Genomic DNA, 18752 nt, shown 5'->3' with positions numbered 1-18752 from the left:
TACTTGAATTTGAAAAGGAATTAAAGTCTGCAAAGACGGAAGCCCTTTGCCTCCTTCAAACAGTTTGCAAAACAGAATAATAATAAAAAAAATAAAAATCTTTGTGAGAAAAATAATAACTTTCAATAAACATTTTCAATACAGACCACTTGAACCATATAGAAAAAAGTTAGTTACTAAAAGAAAAGACATGCTATTTGTATAAAAACTACACTACATCTAATAAAAAAAATAAGACTTCTGAAAGAAAAAAATGTGGATATACAAAAACATAGACATAAAGAATAAAAAATATAATCCAGTATTTCATATAAGAGTTTACCTTTTTCTTAATTAAGGTCAGCATTTAATGCTGCCACTGTTAAATCAAAATTCTCAATCAACAAAAGAGTCTCATTTTTTCCTTTTATCTGAAGCTTTGGAATTCTGGTTTTGTTTGCTTGACTGGGGAGCAGAGAGAGTTCTGAAAAAGATAAGACTCTAAAAATCACTCTATAGTCCAACTTTGATCACAGTAACAAATAAATAGTTCCCCTGAAATATACTATAATTAGGTAGACGAAAACTTCTTCCTTCCACTCCCACCCCAAGCATTCCACAGTGGTCAGAAAAAACACATTCATAATAACAAGAATAGAATAAAGAGGCTGAATTGTCAGTTTTAATCCATCAGAACAACTCACACATTAGCAGTGATTCATAAGATTCACTCAATAATGTTGTATGTTGGACCCTACTTTAAAAAAAAATCAACAACAAAAAATAAAAAACCACACAAAACCAAACCACAATTTTTACATAGTAGAGCTCTTCGCCCTGTATAGATGCATACAATTTACTTCAATTACGTAAATTTTAAAATAGCAAATCTAAGCACGTTTAATTTGCAAATCTATACTGAAATTATTTACATATTATTAAGTTTGTGTTTAGAAGGAGGAAAATAAGCAACAACATGAATATTACAAGACAAAATGTCTTCAATTCCAACTGTAATTCAAGGACTGTACAAATAGCAGCTACTGGGTAGTGAGTAATTGAAAGCTTCGCTATCTGAATAATTCACATATAAAAAGTCTAAGAACTGATTTTGGCACTTGCTGGCTCAAAAATTTACAAAGAAATAGTTTAAAAACTGATATAATTTTTTTTGTTTCATCAATAAGTATCAGCATTAATATAATAGATTGACTCCATCAACACATCAGAGTACATGTAATTTAAGTCAAAAATTCCTAAATGAGGCACCATCACTGAGTGGGTACCTGTCTACTAGCCAGTTCTTAGTCTTTACTTAACAAATGCGTCTTTAAAAAAGACACTTTCATATAACTGAAACCCATTGGTAAATGCTCATGAAATACACATAGTAGCATAGGATAAAGCATAAAAATGCCTGTGTCAGTTTATACCTGTAATCTGTATGGTAGAAGTCTACCAATGGCAAAAACACTCCAGCTCAGCAGCGATTTAATTTTTCACATTGTGCTGTACAGCTGTCTGAGACTGCACTTCTCCAGATGAATCCAAAGCCATTTTCATAATTCCTATCAGTAGACTCCATGTTTTAAGATGTAATTCCCACTACCCTTTCATTTTGAAAAAACTACACAGCACGGAACATGTTCAACAATTAATTTTCCCAAGCTAGTCTGATGCTCATAATCTACACCTTTTATTCCACACCCAGACATTACTGTGGTAATTTCTTTTTTTTTTTTTTTTCTGTTTTACTTAAGATCATGAGAGGTAGGAATGAGTAATCTCTCACAATAAAAGTAGCTTACATTTACTCTCAGAAATAATACTAATAACACTGATGACATAAACGTGTCCCAAAAATTAAAAGGGGGAAAAAAAAAAAAAGTTTTGGGAGGAATTTGAGCACCACTCCCCATCCTTTTCCACCAGAGAAAAGCCAGAACAGGATATGTTCTGGAAAGCGGCACTACTTATATGACAATTGACCTATCCTCTGATTAGGCCCAGCCTCAACTTTAAAATTCATTCCTACTATTTTTTTCCAGGCATTCCCTTAGAGTACCTCTTTATAAAGTCTATTTTCAATATCACAGAACATATGACTTCTGGGAAAGCAAATGTGCTTTATTTGCCTTGAAGACTTGACCAGCAGGGCTTTCCAGAACTTTTCTCATTCTTTTTAGTCCACAGGCTATATTTTCCAAATGGTCATTCAAAAAAAACCATCCTAAACCTCCCCCAAAAAAAGAAAAAAACACAAACAAAAAACCCCCATCCAAAACCCACCACTGAGTAATTTATTCTTAATTTTTCCAACACAAAAGCTTGGCATCTTAGTTAAAGCTGCCAAAACCAAGAAGTTTTATGGTACTGCACTGGTCTGCTCTTCAGCACATTCCCTCTACTAATTTTTGCTACGGGGACAGAAAGCCTCTCAAAGAGCAGGACCTCTTTTTAAACTGTTGCATCCATTTCTACATGAGAGAGAGTCAAAAGCCTCCCAGGTTCCTCATTTTTCCATGGAGGGAAAATGTTCCTTCACCACTAAGGAACAAAACATAGATGAGAAAAAATTAACCTACCGAAAAAAACCACAAAAACATTTTACTCGTTTTTACATGTACAGCAGCCCCTAGCATCTAGGGAAATGAACTTCAGGTAGCTTTACTAAATCTTTCCAGACCTTAATCATAAAATATTCATATTGTGCCATGTCATACCACATTGCTCTATATAGATTTACCTAAGTAATCCATCTAAAACTGAATTATCTTCAACATAGACAGTATGTAGAGGCAGAAAGTAATCTTAGGGTTTTTTTTTTTTTTCAAACCTTGGTTTGAACACAGGCAAGCTGTATTTTTAAGAGAACAATAAAAGAGTAAAAGCAGATCCTTTATACTGTGGTGGGTTCCCCTGCTAATCAGTACAGAAAAAAAAAATCATTTTAAGGATTCATAAGCACACATTCATACAGATTTTTTTCTTTGTGTGTGAAAATGAGAACTTTTCTAAGAAAGATATATGCTCGCACACATACGCTTTAGCTAGAAAGGAAATTTCTGTCCAAAGTAATCAAGGAGGAAATGTTATATGCAGCTGAAAACTTAAGATCTTAAAATGGAAATTGTTGTGCTATATTTACGTAGGTAATACAAACTGCACAGACAGCAATACTAAATGAATTAGTAGTTCTTCAATAATATGTTTTCAAAAATCAACAGCTGTTTTTACAAAAATGCTGATTTTTGTGGTGAATAAGAGACTAGTAATTGCTCCTTACACTTATGAGACTAACTTTTCTGCATGACAAGCTTAAATCAAGAAAGCCATAATCAACCGTCTTCTGAATACAACTATAAACAGGTTAGCCAGTAGTAACAGTAATAATTTTGTCCCATTTCCCTGTAGTTCAGCAAAGAAAATAATTTCAAGTGCTCATCTAAAAAAAACATATTTAATTTCAACTTTTAGAAATCAGATAAACTGAATATTACTTTTAAGATAGCCAAATTTGATAGAAACAAACATTCCTGAAGAATAAGATATGGAAGGTGACTGCACTCTCCTGTGACAAACACTAATGATGACAGAAGTCAATTGTCCTTGTAAATACAGCCACAGCATACCAATGATTTGACACATAAAGAATGACATCATTAACAGAGTTACCACATAAATAGAACAATTTATTTTGAGCACAAAATCTTCAGCCAAGGTATCCAAATCTTTGATCTGCTGGTTGCCTTTTATTATGCATCAAAATTTATCTTCTTTCAAAGCAGCATTTCCTACAAACACCAGCAGTAGAAAGATATAAAGCATGTTTAATTCAAGAAGAATCTCTTAAAATTTCTTTTTAAACTACTGGACAGAAATATTACATTTTTGCTTGCAAATTTTGTTTAAAAGTATAAAATCAGTAATACTGTAGAATAAAATATTTGAATTCTTGTACTTCATATGCTAAAATGGTGGAGTATTTATATATTTACTATACTTCAAAAAAGTCTGCACAGCTAGTAGCATCTGAATGTAAACCAACTGCAATCAGACACTCTTCAGATCAAAAATGCTTATACTACAACAAACACCAAGTTTTCTACTATTTTCAATGCACATTTAGTTATTTTTATTATGCGTCTATTATATTATATATTAATATATTATATTTGTATAGATTATGTAATATATTCTATTATATTACTTCTATCACCTCATTCATCTTGAAACTTAAAAGCCAGTATTAAACGACTAGGAGAAACCGTTCTGCAGACACAAAAGTATCTACATTTTAGGAATCATGAAATTAGTGTCACACAGTACCACTTCTTCAATGCATCACTAAGTAAATAGCTTAAATTTGACAAAAATGGTCAAAATAGGTATCTGGACTTAGTTATTTCTTGTTATAATATTTATTTAAAGCATACTTGGAATTTTCCTTAAAAATAACTGTAGTTTGAGAACAGGAGTTTAAAGTGTTTGTTTCAATCTTCCACTTGTGTCTAATTTGATGTACAAACTGTACTATCATTATCTTCATAGGATCAGAGCAAATTTCTAACAATTCCTAAGTTAACGTAAAAAATAAAAAACTTAACATAGCAATTTTTTGCATTGTCTCACTCAAGTTTCATTTTAGAGAAGATGTAGATTCACAGATGTATTAGACCTGTTCTGCAGTCCAAGATACCACTGCGTGAATGGCTACTTCCATGTAAAAGCAGCAAGAAAATAAATTAAAACAACAGCATCTCACCATGCCAATATAAGATATCCCTTGTTTACATAATTCTTTTTCAATCCAAGAAGAGAGTGCTTTACAGGAGAGGAAAACTATTATCTACACGAGTATATGTTACCCAGTCCTTTACTGGGTCCACACAGTAATGCAGGCAAGCTGTCACCTGCATGAAAGCAACAAGTAAGCTACTGCCATGTTATCTTAAATGTCATTCCTGCATTGAAAACACTGGAACTATCTTCACAGTCAAAGAAGCTTAGATTTTCCAGATAACTCCACCCACAACAGAAATGAGGAATATAGAGGAGGAGGGCAGAGACTGCCAGAGGACACCACAGCCCTACCAGACACAATCACAAGAATTTTGCAACCTTGTACCAAAAAAAATTACTTCCACCAAAGCATACTCGTGTTGTTTGTTTTCAGTTTGTATAATACCATCAATATCAAAGTAGCATCATTCACGTTTAAAATCCACTGTCCAGATTTCTTTTCTTCCAACAAGAAAAAATATCAACCACTTATCTCTACAGTTACCAGAGTTCCATGAGTTTCACATTATTCACTCACTAGTAACATAACTGAAAAAAACCCACAAAAGGTCAGTTGTAGCAACCCTTCCATAATAGTTTATTTGCAATACCTTTCCCAAGTGAGATGAAACTTCTACAGTAGAAAAAAAAAACAAACCAAACAAAAAGACAAAAAACATCTATAAGATGTACATACTGTAAACACTTCTAGCTCAAACGCATACTATTTCTATCTCATTAAATGCACTGCAATACTCATTTCTTACTAAAGTTTGCTGCAAATACTTCAATATCTGGAGAAATTATCTTCTGTGAGCAACAGGAACACTACAGTGCTTTTCAGACTGTACAGTGCTAAGAGACATTTAAAAAAAAAACAAAAAACAAAAAACAAGACATTAACATAAGAATGACTCCTATAGGAACAAGACATTTTCTAAGGTATTCTGAGATGTAATGGGCAGTAAGAAAAACAGAAGAAAATGATACTACATAAATATATAATACAAATTTCTGAAGTATCCACCATTAAGGTATATTCAGAAATGCCTAAAACCACAGAAATTCTCAACCACTATTTCATTCTAGAAATTCACATTTTCATGAAATAATAACTATATTTTAAACAGATTTATGTAGTATGTGTGGAAGTCATTCAATTTCAAGAATACAATCACAAACCTCTTACTTGTGTCAGACAGTATACTTGTTCTCTATATATTTAAATTGTCCTTAGTATTTTCAAGAGGCTACACAAGATTAACAGCTATCACTCCCTCTCAAAAAAAAAAAAAATCATACAACTTCAGTGCAACCCAAAATTTTAATTTTCACGTATTTTTAATAGTTAATCAAACAAAATATTAAAAAGTATTACGATGATTTTAAAGAAAACTACAAAACTGCTCTTACAGCAATCTCTTTTCAAAACTATAAAATGTTTCCAAACACAAACAGATTTGGAAACACAATAAAAGAGAACTGCACAGATGCAGAGTTGCAAGCAAAGTCAACATTCTGTGCTAAGTAAACACCTCCTTTGTAACAACTATGCTCTGGTTGCAAAGCCTGACTGCAGTAAACTGGCTAACTCTGCCTCTGGTGCAAAAATCACAGAGCATCGGAAACGTAACTTCTCCAAACACACAAGGGCTAGGAACAAATCCTTCGGGCACGTGATATTTGTGTTAATAAAGGAGACAACAGCAGAGGCACAGCTATGTCTTTAGCAGCAGCGCTGTTTGACTGTGCGATCATCACTGTAAAAATGCAATCCTTGAAAGCCATCAGAGGAAGTCTTAAAAACTGCAGTCTGGAAAACTGCAGTTGCCATCGCACGCTCACTCACATCAAAGCAGGCCCACTGGCTTACCTCGAACAAAATCGTATTTTCTTCTTTTTGGAGAGAGGAAAATACTTTTTAAAAACCTCACTATTGTTTTTATGTTTGGGTTTTTTTTTTTGGTATGGGGAAGTTCTCAGAATTCATAGTATTGTTTAATGAAACAGTAAAGCTGTCTTAACAGTTCACAGCTGCCCTGGTTACCCTCAAGCACACTCCTTCCCTTATTATCAGCCACACTGTTTGGCAGACCTATTACCTTCTCAAGTTCACTACACAGCAAGCTCACCTTATCAACCCAGCAGAAGACTACTCATTGTTAACACCGCCAATGCCACAAGCTGAAATCACCCAGGTCAGATCAGTGGAGATGGCACAGGGAAAGAAAGCAGCAGTATGCAGTGGAACTGACTCCTTGCAACAAATACTGTTTTGCAGAACTTAGCCATAGCTTGTGATCGCTATGAGCTCACAGATACTCTTCTATCCTACACTGCGTCCCCTCTCCACTTTCTGTGCGCCCCCACCCTACTTGCTTGCAGGGCAGTGCGAGAAGCAGAGAACGTCTTGGCTCTGTGTAAACACTGCTCAGTTACCATCACTGTTTTGGTCACAAACCCAAAACTTAGCACCGTATGAGCTACTATGAAAAAATTAAATTCTATCCTAGCCTAAAATCAGTACACTTACAAAAATATTCCTATGGTCAGTTTAGTATGCACTCATGCATTCGTGTCCAAGAGAGACATATATCTATAACCCTCAAAAAACTTAAGTAGTTTAAAAATAATTTCATATTTTTAGAAAACAATATTTTCCACATACTGTCAGAGGAAGGTACAAACCTTACATAGATAAAAACATTTGGATGCAATGGAGCAAGAAGCTGGTCAGTCACAAGTTGGTGTCTGAAGACCACACCAGCAAGACAATCTTTAGGAAAGTTTCAGAAACAACAGAACGTTCAAACAGTTAATGTGGGAAAAAAAAAAAAAATACAAAGTTAGGATACAAATCAGAAGAAAGGCGGAAAGCTAAGCTAAGGACCTTCACAAAAATACCGCTGCAAAGCTTCATATGGCTCTGAAAGGCAGAACAGGATGTTCAAGATTAGCTACAGTAATACAATGGTACCTATGACTAAAGCGTAGACAGAGTTCCTTAAGTATTAGCATTCTAGACAAAAAGAACAATGACAGCTGAAAGACCATAGCAAATTCTACAGTAAATAAGGATGGAATTTCTAGGACAACGAGATGCGTAAAACGTGGAACACCAAAAACAGGTTTAGATATGGATGACAAATTTACAATGAAAAGCCTTCAGCTAACTGTAAATCTAAAAATTTATGCATCTGGGGCACTGATGTTGCGGTTCAAAAGCTACAATAATTGAACTTTGACTCAAAAAATACAGTATTTAGGACAGTTTGAGCAGTTCATTCTCCATGCCGACTCAATTTGCCCTATAACATATGTGCCAACAATGTAGTATTTTGATGAACACAACTACTTAGAAGAGTATCTCAAGATATCCAAGAAAGAACATGAATATATTTGTTCCCAGATAGCGGCATGAGGAGAGGGAATGTAGACATTTGTAGAACTAACTTCCATTACACCTAACTGCATACAAGGTTTGATCTCTCACATTTACAGCTTTAAGCCATGTAAATTTACAATGAAGTTCTTTGGAAACTGAAGTGTTTTCATTCAGCTTCAGAAATCCAATAAGTTCATTTTTCTAGCTTCATAAAGATAAAAAAGTTCAATTGGAATTTTGCTTGAACAGATTATATAAACAAAGATGCCTGTCTATCATTCATTATTTTTACATAATCTTGTCTTTGTCCTATACAAAGAAAAGTATATTTGTATTATCTTTGATGGATGCAAATTACCACCATTTTAAAATAATGATACTGACAGTTTTAAGTATTTGCTTCACAGCATCATACTTGTGATCTCTTTCAGTAAGAAGCATCACAGCTCACTGGGAGCAATGTTATCAGTTTTGATTTATTGCTATCCTTAAGTGAATGGGTGAAGATTTTTACCAAGTACAACATGGGTCAAGATACCAGCTTAAAAAGCGAAAAACTGCAAGTGATTCATCTAGAGTTTGCCAGCAGTGTCTTTGCCACAAGATATCACCAGATTAGGGAAAAAAAAAAAAAAAATCCATCCCCTCCTCCCTAAAAAAAAACCTACATAAAATTGAAGATTTTTGTTACAACTCAATTTAAGTGACTTTAGTATCTAGCAGCACACATTCTGTTAAAACACATATTTTAATGGAAAGATTTTTCACTCTAGTATCATGGAATTCATGACTAAAGTAGAGCAGTAATACTAGGACCATTGACCCAAATGGCAATTAAGTATGGATATTTCAAACAATCAAAAAGGCTCCATATTCAGCTATCAATCCCTGGTCACCAACTTTTTAAAGTAGATTAAAAGCTTAAATAACTTGTACAATAAAAGCAAAAAAAACCCACAAAACAAAACAAAAAAAAAAACACCAAAAAGCCAAACAAGTACCAACATTTTAGTTTAATTAAAGATATGTTATGTCCATCAAAATTTACAGAAAATTAAGCATTTTGCTTAGTTCAGCAACAATTTATCCCTTCAGTAAGCAGACCAAAGCATTCACAATTTATTAATTACCAGAACCCAGAAGAGAAAAAAAAAAAACAAACAACACACCACAAATAATTTCACAGCACACATCTTTTTCAGTATAGCAGTTACATATTATTACAGCTTCAGTAAAAGCCTTGCTTGAAGGCAATGTGCTACTGCAACTTTCTAATACTTTACTTTTACTTAAATTCATTCTTTTTAGATAAAATGCTAACAGGTCAAATTAGACAAAATTTGATAACAGTAAAGAACTTGTAAGGGCACTTCTGACCTGACTACTAATTACATTTTTAACTCCCTATTTGCAGTTTGACAGAGCACTTAATAAATATTAACAAAACATTGCGTGTTCTAGAAATACAGAAATATCCTGTAATATTGCCATTGTGCTTAGTGTGTATTTCAACTACAATATACAATGGCTCTTTCAGTAACCATACAGAAAGTATGAATACTGACTTATATTTACAGTTCCCACCTTGCTGCAATTTGCTTGTAGACTGCTTTCAGGTTTTTCACATTATCTCCATCCATTTGGGTTTTTAGTACCTGAATCTTCAATATCGAGAATATTATTCATTACAGTACTTTGTAAGTTTGATGTACAAGTTCACTAACATGCCAGTCATTGATGTGCAGGCAGTAGCAGACATCACTTGAATGTATAACTACATATATTTAACCCTTCCTAAAACTGTATCCAAAATACATCATCTGTAAGCATAAAATGAATAATCATCTTATAATGTTGATCAAAAGGAGAAGGAAGTCCTGCATCAGCCACTTTTCCACTCCTATTTTATTCCATCCCTCAATTCTTTGTCATTATGTTAGCTAACAGTATATATTACACACTTACACATAAAATATTCATAGAAAGTAGTAATAAATTACAGCCTAAAGAATTATTACAAGTGGTGTAATACCTACTTTTATATAAATATAAAAACTGAAAGTTTTTTAAACTATAGAGTAGGTAGAGCCATTAATCTACCCTACGTAACCTACTAAGAGTCTAAAAACATTATTAATGTAACAATATCTATTACAACTCCAGTTCTTAGTTGCTCTTAAAATGTATATACAGACAACATATCCCCATTGTACACGACAAGTCAACTCACAACATCGAATAATTAGTTAAAAAGCTCAATAAATGCAGTACTTGTTTAAAAAAGAAAAAAGAAAAGAAGCACAGAGTAGTGAAACCATATAGCTGAGATTATTATTAAGACATCACATTTACACGTACGGTTAAGCATCTGAAAGGTGTATACAACCAGGTTTACAGGAAAATTACAGCCTTTAGACACCTTTTGTTTCTGCATAGTATAAAGAAGCTGCACTAGTATTTATAAAGAGACTGAACTCAGGGAGTTAGCAACAGGACATGGAGCCATTCACTTCTAACAGTGGCCCAGGTGTGTGGTAACTGATATTAAATCATTTGGCAGAGGGTTGGCAGTTTTTACGAAATAAGGTGGTGCTTTCAGTCCAGTTCCTGGTGCTTTTGTGATGTGGATATCTATCCACTATCACAAACGGGTACTCCCTTTGGCAGCCGCAGTTACGACTGAGTGAGCATGGACACTGAACAAGCCTCTTAACCCTTGCTAGAGGTCTCTCTCTAGGTCAGGGTTTGCAGCAGTTGCTGCAGGGTGAGGCAGTGGGGTGAAGCTTGCACTGCTGCTGCTGCTCACGCTGTACCTGCTTAGTGGACAAAAAAAGGACTTCAGTTTCCAATGCTGTCAGTCTGAAGAGTTTCACAAACACTGAATTAATGTTAAAATAAAATTTTCTTTCACCTGCTGCTTAAACACAAAGTTACCCCGAAGATAAATATTTGTAGGGAGGAAAATGGGCGACAGAAAACATACAAAAATATGAAGGCATTAATGAAGGTTAAAAACGCAACCCAAAACCCACACCATGCAACTCTTGAGTAAAATCTCCTGTAATGATACAGGATCTTTTGCACAACACAACACAGAAAAACACTTTCAACAGAACTTAAGGTACTGCGTTTAAAACCCGCAATGTGATGTTAAGCATTAAGCTGAAAATTATTACTTTAAGAGGCTCCTAACTAATCTGACACCAAGGGATTAATCAGAATTAGCTTACCTCTCTGACACATTCCCTTGAAATACAACTGAAGAGTGAGGCAATTCAAATATTTTTGTTTTACACTACTAAAAAATAAAATAATTTGCATCAAAAAGCAAAGTTTCCTGTGTTGCATTCGAAAATACGCATCCCCAGAAAACATATTCTTGGCCTTTAAGAAGCCACAAGTTCAAAACCGCATTATCATTGCAGAAGGTGGTCTAATCTAAGAATGAGTAAAAAGCAAATCAAGGAACAATAGTTGGTTTTCTCCAAGGTTTCATTCAGGATCTCCAGTAGTAGTTAGTTTCAATTCATTCCCTTTATACTCAGTGTATCTAGTACAGATCATAGACTCATAGAATAGTTTGGGTTGGAAAGGATCTTCAAAGGTCATCTAGTCCAACCTCCCTGCAATAAGCAGGGACATCTTCAACCAGATCAGGTTGCTCAGAGCCCTGTCTAGCCTGACCTTAAATGTTTCCAAGGATAGCGTATCTCTCACCTCTCGGGGCAACCTGTTCCAAGATATACACGTTTCCATCATATGTTCTTCAAACTCATAGTATTTTTTAAAAAAATCCCACAATATCCCAAAATTCCATATGTTTTCTCTTCCTCTTTGCTAATATTTGATGAACTACACAAACTAAACCTCTTCAAATGCTTCAATAAGAATACACATAACTACGCTACAAGAGTCACACACTGTTTAGTGGGGTAAGCTTTGTTATACTAACAGTCTGAAGACATTTAAGAACTACTTGGACGGCGATGCTGGCAGCTGAACTGAAGAGAACATGAGATCTGTGGAACCAGCACAACATTCAGAAGTCATGTGCTGTTTCAGTAATTCAGTACAGCAAGGACCCAAAGACCTGCAACCACTACAAAGTCAATACCGCCACCTAAGGGCGACAACAAGGTATTGTATATATTGCCAGATTTTTACAGAAACATTTATACAAGAAAAAAAATGTCTGACACCTGCACGGTGGGTTAAAATGCCTCAGAGAAAACACATACTTATGCACGAGCACACAATCTTCATTTTTTTTTCTTCTATTAACATCACTCAGCATGAATGTTTTACCTTAAGAATAGCATCACAAAAACTCCCCAAGTCAAAACGCAAGAGTTCTAAACAACAAAAAAAAAATTAATCAAACTCTGAGAAATAAGGTTGTATCAGATTTCTGAAAAAATAATCGAACTATTTTGTTGCAAAAATGAACAAAGTGAATGTTTCAGAAAGGAAGCTTACTGAAAGACTAACTTTGTGACACAGCTTTTAATACTGAACAGATGTCCAAACAGTTCTTATGAAAGCATGTTTGTCCCGTATCTCAACTTAGTTTCAGTGTAGTTATTCAATGCATTTTTAAAGCACTGAACATTATTTTTATGGTACATTAGTAGTTTTTTATGCATATGTAATGTGTTTGACAAACTAAAATACAAGAGGGACTTCATTATTACTAATGAACACTGCCAACAATGTCATCTGTAAGCAGTTTCTGCTTTAGAAAGCTCCAATTTAGTACTTGACTAAAGATGAATCATCATTGTCCAAACCTCTGACATACAGTACAGAAATCAATCTCAAAATTGGCATCATGCTTCATATGTATGCATGTGTTTAGCAAGTAAATATGTGCATTGTGTCTACGAAGAAAACCAGCAACACTCTCCTGGAGAACATGAGTTTTTAATAAAAAAAAAAAATAAGGGGAAAAGTCGGAACAACTTACAGTTCTTTTCAAAACCTCAAAACTATGAAATCAGCTAGTTAGAAAGTATTCAGGAAAAAGCATGGGAAAACGATCCTTTTTCTGAAATTTCTCCAAGTAGAATGGGTTTGAGTAATTGTATGTAAAAACTGAAATGGTATATGGAACACGTTGAGGTGGGTGGGAGAAGGGCAAGGAAATCACACTCTGGGAATATTTTTCTCCTGAAGCCTCTTTCATTTACTTGTTACTAGCAAAAAAGTAAGTTATTTCTATACATTTTAAACTTCAGCAGTTCACACTACCTGATGATGTGCAGTTTACACGTCTCATAATACTGGCTTTTCCCCCCAAACAATTTGACTCAACTGAACCCAAGGCAAAGTATTCCCTCCTCTCCACATTTGTCCTGCGTGATACACAAAGTCCTCTGGGCACATTGCTGAAATAAGTGTTTTGTAGCTGACAAGTACAAAGGAAAACTGCTTTCCAAAGTCAAGAAGCGGCGAGAGGGGTAGGAATCTCAGTAGAATGCATAGGATAAATTACATTACATTGTGATTATTCAGAAAACATGAAAATTGAGCTTATTTTGTACTATAGATTTTTATACTAGGTTGATTTCAGACAATGCTTTAAAACACTTAAAACAGTATGTTTTTTATTATATGACATAAAACTGAAATATTTTTATTAGTCTATCTTAATTCCTTTTTAATGAAACTAAAAAAATATATTATTCACTTATCTTAAGTATTACAGTTTCTATCACACATAGCACCCAGTTAACACAGATTTCTATGGTATTATCTCCTACAAACTGTAACGCCTGCTTGCTAAGTTTAAGCAATCATTGTATTATAATTTCAGCCATCAAGTCATTCAGTTAAGGAAAGGCAATGAACAAGAAACCAGTGTGTAAAATCAACATAGTTAAGTGGAGAAGGTTTTTCCCAGCTCTAAAACAGAGCTCCCAAATGTAGGTCTACTATATTCATAATAAAGAAATGGAAAATTTATACACTGCTTGTACAAAATTGCTTCCGGGGACAATCTTCCCCTTTGGGTGCACTGTGGTCACAAATTTAGCTCTGCATCTCTCTATGAAGAAGTCACAAAACCTTTAAAACCTTACAGGGCTCCACTCTTCTAGGCAAGGCAGCAATGAAAAGTGTTAATTTTCCATTCAAAAGACAAAGGAAAAACAAACATATTTTAAAGAGATATAAATCACAAACAGTTACACAAAAAAAAAAACAACACACCACAAAACAACCTTGTGTTGTTAAGTTAGCTTTCCAATGTTAACTTTTTCCTCACACGCCCTTTGCACCCGTTTATTATTTGCAGCTTTCACTTATTACCATGACATAATCAGCATTTCAAAGACAGGAAAGGGTCTATTTTTCTGTGAGATGCCTAGTATATTGAACAATCAGAACATAAACTTCTTCGCTATTTCTGCACAGCAGTCTGAAAATGGAGTTACTTAGCAACAGATGAAGCAACTGAACTGTGTTGCCTGATCCACATTTCACTGTAAAGTAACACTCACAAAGGCATTATTTAGCTGATGGTTGCCTCTGTATAGACGTATTTTTGAACTATAAAATCCATTAGTCGGAGACAAGCCTACATGAAAACCTAGCCATCATGTACTATCTATAATGGACTATGCATTTTGAAATTAATAGAAATAGACTTGGAAGAGTCTCATGATTCTGAGCACCTCTGGAAAAGGAAGAAACAAGAAAACCCAGGGAACTACAGGCCAGTCAGTCTCACCTCTGTGTCCAGCAAGATCATGGAGCAGATCCTCCTGGAAACTATGCTAAGGCACATGGAAAATAAGGGGGTGATTGGTGACAGCCAACATGGCTTCACTAAGGGCAAATCCTGCCTGACTAATTTGGTGGCCTTCTATGATGGGGTTCCAGTGTTGGTGAACAAGGGAAGAGAAAATGACATCATCTACCTGGACTTTTGAAAGCATTTGATGCTGTCCCAAACGACGTCCTTGTCTCTAAATCAGAGACATAGACTTGATGGATGGACCACTCAGTGGATAAGGACTTGGCTGGATGGTCACACTCAGAAAGTTGTGGTAAACAGCTCAATGGCCAAGTGGAGACCAGTGACAAATGGCCTTCCTTAGGGGTCAGTATTGGCACCAGCACTGTTTTAACATCTTTGTTGGCGACACGGACAGTGGGATCGAGTACATCCTCAGCAAGTTTACTGACGACACCAAGCTGTGTGGTGCGGTCAACACGCTGGAGGGAAGGGATGCCATCCAGAGGGACCGTGACAGGCTGGAGAGGTGGGCCTGTGAGAACCTTATGAACTTCCACAAGGCCAAGTGCAAGGTTCTGCAAATGGGTCGAGGCAATCTCAAGCACAAGTACAGGTTGGGCGGAGAATGGACTGAGAGCAGCCCTGAAGAAAAGGACTTGGGAGTGTTAGTTGATGAGAGAAGCTCAGCATGAGCTGGCAATGTGTGTTTGAAGCCCAGAAAGCCAATCGTATCCTAGGCTGCATCCAAAGAAGTGTGGCCAGCAGGTCAATGGAGGTGATTCTGTCCCTCTACTCTGCTCTCGTGAGACTCCACCTGGAATACTGCATTCAGCTCTGGAGTCCCCAACACAAGAAGAACATGGAGTTGCTGGAGCAGGTCCAGAGGAGGGCCACCAAGCCGATGCGAGGGCTGGAGCACCTCTCCTATGAAATGAAGACAGTCTGAGAGAGTTGGGGTTGTTCCACCTGGAGAAGAAAAGGCTCCAAGAAGACCTTATAGCAGCCTTCTAGTACCTAAAGGGGGCCTACAGGAATTTACAGTATTTACACAGAACCTACAGAAGCTGTTTAAAAAGGAGGGAGGGGGAGAAAAGAGTCTTCTTCCTATAGCAGGCTGAGAAGTTATGAACTTCAAATACACAAACCAAGCCCTCATATATGTCACGTAGACTTTTCTTACCACCGAATATTTTCATCTCAGAGAACGAATGCTTACTTATTTTGAAAACAAACACACACATCCCCACTTCCTCAAACCACCTTCTTCACCAAAAGAGTAGGAAGACATGCCACAACAAATACTAACAATGGTTATATTTCAGAAGGCTGTCTTAACAAAAGCAATCCACAGAATTTGACAAATCAAACAGTGGATTGTCATTTGCCACCAACTATTGACCCCTTTTACGCTAAGTACGCAGCATTAAACACTTCCTATCTTTTTCTATTTATTTATTTTGGAAGGTGAACGTTTTTATTTTACAACTGCATGAGAACTTCTAACAACTTGTCTTGGTTCATCACACAAAATTACATTTCCAGCAAGATTTGAAAGTCTCTTGCCCCAAGCAAGAGGAAAGCATGTCAGTTTCTGTAGCTTTGTCATGTAGTGGAATCATTCCAGTGTTATTTTGTTCTGAAGATTCACCACCCTGGAGTCCATAACAGCTTTGCAACTTACTTAAAGTTTACATTTCCAGACCAAGATTTAAGAAGCTGAATTTAGACTTTACGAAGTTAAATCAACTTTGCCTCAAGCTTACTTTTTTCTAAAAAAATAAGATTGGGCAGCAGCTTTAAATAAAATTAGACTTTAAAAAAAAACTACATTCATGAAAAATTGTGCAAAGGGTTAGTTTTGATAAGACATTTTACAAATTTCCAGAAACGACCAAATAATTGGAAGGAAATTTCCTATTCATTTGAGCGAGCATTACTTCCAATGAAAAATTAATATTACATTTCCAATAATGAAGGCTACCAAATAAAGTGCAAGGGAAGAACATCCCTCCTGATTGTCTTAAAAAGATATTTCCTATGTCCTATTTCAACTGAGAACTTCGATGACATTTCAGATAAAAAAAACACAGAACTTTTCAGTGCTAAAAACTGTAATGTCAACTTCTTAGTTTACATTTCAAACTATGAAAAGTATAAAAATTCCAATGGCAAGAAGAACATATCAATAAGAAAGGTTAAATTACCATCTTACCCATATGTTTTCCAATTATCATGAACTTATGTAGGTATTTATACATACAGTCATCTTCACGTACAAGTAAGTATTCTTTCACACACAATTACGCAAACCTTGAATATGCACAACAAGCTTTTTCCCTTTCATTCAAGGATAAATAATATTTTGAATTTCCCTATCTTTCTCCAGTTAACTTTTGCAGGAGTATGCTTTCCTTTGAGGCTTCTTAGAACTTCCATTTCTCTTTTTTTTATTAAAGATTTTCATGTATTAAGATAAATTAAGGACTAATTTTAACAGTACTTAAGATTCTGTTTTGATACAGGGAGAAGGGACACATTCTTTTTTCTGCATTTGAACTATTTTGAGATCTCAGTTTTAGCCATTATCTTCTACTTCTCAACTTCCTACAATTCTGATCAAAACCAGTAAATGGCTTGGGTTGGGTTTTTTTTAATAGAAACCATTCTCAAAGGAACCATCTTACACATATAGTATCTGTTTGTCTACTTGGTATAAAAACCCCAAGCATCGCTAAAGGCTCGGGGAAGAGTGGCTGGAGAGCTCCCTGGTGGAGAAGGACCTGGGGGTGTTGGTTGACTACCGGCTTGATATGAGCCAGCAGTGTGCCCAGGTGGCCAAAAAGGCCAATGCGATACTGGTGTGTATCAAGAATAGTGTAACCAGCAGGAATAGGGAAGTGATCCTGCCCCTGTACTCGGCACTGGTGAGGCCGCACCTGGAATATTGTGTCCAGTTTTGGGCCCCTCGCTTTAAGAGAGATATTGAGCTCCTGGAGCGAGTCCAAAGAAGGGCGACTAAACTGGTCAAGGGGCTGGAAAATAAAACTTACGGGGAGCGGCTAAGGGAGTTGCGGCTGTTTAGCCTGGAGAAGAGGAGGCTGAAGGGAGACCTGATTACAGCCTACAAATACTTGAGAAGGGATGGTGGGGAGGTAGGGGAAGGGCTCTTTACATTAGTGATGGGTGATAGAACAAGAGGAAATGGGTATAAGCTTAGTCAGGGGAGATTCAGGTTGGATGTTAGAAAGTATTTCTTCTCTGAAAGGGTTGTCAGCCACTGGAATAGGCTGCCCAAGGAGGTGGCAGAGTCCCCATCCCTGGATGTGTTTAAGAATAGGGTGGATGAACTACTTAGGGATATGGTTTAATGGGGATTAGGGACAGTTGGACTGGATGATCTCTAAGGTCTTTCCAACCTAGAAAATCTATGAATCTATCTATGAATCTATGAAGTCAAACATCAAATGACTGAGTAGAAGGTATGCTGTTTTCTTACAAATGCAATTTATTTGTTTCAGTTCAGCAGTTTTCAAACTAAGAGTTATAATCCTGACATTAATCAATAGTTAAGAATTTCACTGCAAGCAAATTTTTCTTCTTACTTGCAAGAAAAAATAAAAAAATTAAAGCTAGTGCTCAAGTACACCATTCAGTAGGTACCAGATTTCAGCATTAGAAGCCATCATTTCAGAGACTCCTTATAATTAGGACAGAAGGTAGTTTTATTACTCAACAACTTCTTTCTACTAGAAGGGGCACACTATTCCACCACATCCTGATGAGAAAGTGACATATTTCAAGAAAAGATTGTTAAAGTGTATTATTTGTAGGCAAGAACCCAACCTCCAAAAATATTTTCGTTTAGCTAAG

At 35.8% G+C, this 18752-nt stretch overlaps 1 protein-coding gene across 1 annotated transcript in view; it reads right to left on the bottom strand.

The window, feature by feature from the left end:
* The window catches only part of FBXL17 (F-box and leucine rich repeat protein 17), a 310520-nt gene that overhangs the window by 268876 nt on the left and 22892 nt on the right, over positions 1-18752 (bottom strand). The window lies entirely within an intron of this gene.

This window comes from Tauraco erythrolophus, chromosome Z (assembly GCF_009769465.1).
Source record: "Tauraco erythrolophus isolate bTauEry1 chromosome Z, bTauEry1.pri, whole genome shotgun sequence".
Taxonomy (NCBI): domain Eukaryota; kingdom Metazoa; phylum Chordata; class Aves; order Musophagiformes; family Musophagidae; genus Tauraco; species Tauraco erythrolophus.
Note: the sequence above shows the minus strand (reverse complement) of the source record. Positions and strands in the feature narration are given on the sequence as shown.